At 35.9% G+C, this 2,554-nt stretch overlaps 1 non-coding gene across 1 annotated transcript; it reads left to right on the top strand.

The window, feature by feature from the left end:
• Positions 1–679: 679 nt before the first annotated feature.
• LOC112413259 (U6 spliceosomal RNA) lies at positions 680–786 on the top strand. The gene has a single exon (XR_003005935.1). It is a non-coding gene; the product is annotated as a U6 spliceosomal RNA (small nuclear RNA).
• Positions 787–2,554: the final 1,768 nt, after the last annotated feature.

Below are 2,554 nucleotides of genomic sequence, written 5' to 3'. Positions count from 1 at the left end.
CAATTATAAACATTTGCACACCCAATGACAGACTATCAAAATACATGAAGCAAAACTGGACAGAATTTGAAGGGAGAAATAGAGAGTTCTACAATAATAGAGACTTCAATGCCTCACTTCCAATAAACCAACTAGATCTAACAAGAATATACAGAACATTCCACCCAATGACAATAGCATATACATTTTTCTCAAGTGCACATGGAACATTTTCCAGGTAGACCATATGTTAGGATACAAATTAAGTCTCAGTAGACAAAAAATGATATCATACAAAGTTATGACAGATATCTTCTCTGACCACAACAGGATGAAGTTAGAAATTAAAAAAAAAAAAACACATAAAGAAAGCGGAAAAATTCACAATACTGTGGAAACTAAACAACACACTTTTAAACAACCAATAGATCAAAGAAGAAATCACAAGGAAAATTAGAAACTACTTAGAGATGTGTAAAAATGAAAATATAACATGCCAAAACTTACATGATACAGCAAACGTTATGCGAAGGTGGAAATTTATAGCTATAACAAGAAAGAACTCAAATCAACAACCTAACTCTACAACTTAAGGAATGAGAAAAAGAAGAACAAACTAAACCCAAAGCTAGCAGAAGGAAGAAAATAACAAACAATTAGAGTAGAGGTAGATAAAATAGAGAGTAGAAAAACATCAGAGGGGCTCAATTTGGCAGCATATATACTAAAATTGGAATGATACATAGAAGATTAGCATGGCCCCTGCACGAGGATGACACGCAAATTCGTGAAGCATTCCATATTTTTGAAATTAGAACACTTCCTAACACCATACACAAAAATAAACTAAAAATGGATTAAAGACCTAAATGTAAGGCCAGACACTATAAAACTCTTAGAGAAAAACATAGGCAGAACACTCTGACATAAATCACAGCAAGATCCTTTTTGACCCACCTCCTAGAGAAAGGGAAATAAAAACAAAAATAAACAAATGGAATCTAATGAAACTTAAAAGCTTTTGCACAGCAAAGGAAACCATAAACAAGACGAAAAGACAACCCTCAGAATGGGAGAAAATATTTGCAAACGAAGCAACTGACAAAGGATTGATCTCCAAAATACACAAGCACCTCATGAAGCTCAATATCAAAAAAAACAAACACCCCAACCCAAAAATGGGCAGAAGACCTAAATAGACATTTCTCCAGAGAAGATATACAGATAGCCAACAAACACATGAAAAGATGCTCAACATGACTAATCATTAGAGAAATGCAAATCAAAACTACATTGAGGTATCACCTCACACCAGTCAGAATGGCCATCATCAAAAAATCTACAAACAATAAATGCTGGAAAGGGTGTGGAGAAAAGAGAACCCTCTTGCACTGCTGGGGGGAATGTAAATTGATACAGCCACTATGGAGAACAGTATGGAGGTTCCTTAAAAAACTAAAAACAGAACTACCATATGACACAGCAATCCCACTACTGGGCATATACCCTGAGAAAACCATAATTCAAAAAGAGTCATGTACCACAATGTTCATTGCAGCTCTATTTACAATAGTCAGGACACGGAAGCAACCTAAGTGTCCATCGACAGATGAATGGATAAAGAAAATGGGGCACATATATGCAATGGAATATTACTCAGCCATAAAAAGAAACGAAACTGAGTTATGTGTAGTGAGGTGGATGGACCTAGAGTCTGTCATACAGAGTGAAGTCAGAAAGAGAAAAACAAATACCGTATGCTCACATATATATGGAATCTAAAAATAAAAAAAGTGGTTCTGATGAACCCAGGGGCAGGACAGGAGTAAAGATGCAGACGTAGAGAATGGACTTGAGGACACAGGGAGGGGGAAGGGTAAGCTGGGACAAAGTGAGAGAGTGGCGTGGACATATATACACTACCAAATGTAAAATAGATAGCTAGTGGGAAGAAAGCACATAGCACAGGGAGATCAACTCGGTGCTTTGTGACCACCTAGAGGGGTGGGATAGGGAGGGTGGGAGGGATACGCAAGCTGGGGGTGATATGGGGATATATGTACACATATAACTGATTCACTTTGTTATACCGCAGAAACTAACACAACATTGTAAAGCAATTATACTCCAATAAAGCTGTGTTTAAAAATAAGAAAAATAGAGAAAAATCAGTGAAACCAAAAGTTGGTTCTTTGAAAAGATCAACAAAATAGACAAACCTTTAGCTAGATGGACTAAGAGAAAAAGAGAGAAGACTCAAAGGACTAAAATAAGAAATGGAAGTGGGGACATTCCTACTGATCCCACAGAAATAAAAGGACTATAAGAGAGTACCATAAACAATTGTTTGCCAACACATTTGATAACTTAGATGAAATGAACAAATTTCTAGAAACAGAAAATCTACCAAGACTAAATCTGAGACTAAGAAATAGACAATCTGAGTAGACTTATATTTAGTAATGAGATTGAATCAGTACTAAAAAAAAAAATCTCCCAACCAAAAAAAGCCCTGGACCTGATGGCTTCACTTGTGAATTCTACCAAAACATTAAAATAAACAACTAATACCAAT

The sequence above is a fragment of the Neophocaena asiaeorientalis genome, unplaced genomic scaffold, assembly GCF_003031525.2.
Source record: "Neophocaena asiaeorientalis asiaeorientalis breed wild unplaced genomic scaffold, Neophocaena_asiaeorientalis_V1.1 scaffold14, whole genome shotgun sequence".
Classification (NCBI taxonomy): Eukaryota; Metazoa; Chordata; class Mammalia; order Artiodactyla; family Phocoenidae; genus Neophocaena; species Neophocaena asiaeorientalis.
The sequence above is the reverse complement of the archived record's forward strand: the minus strand, read 5'-3'. Positions and strand labels throughout refer to the sequence as shown.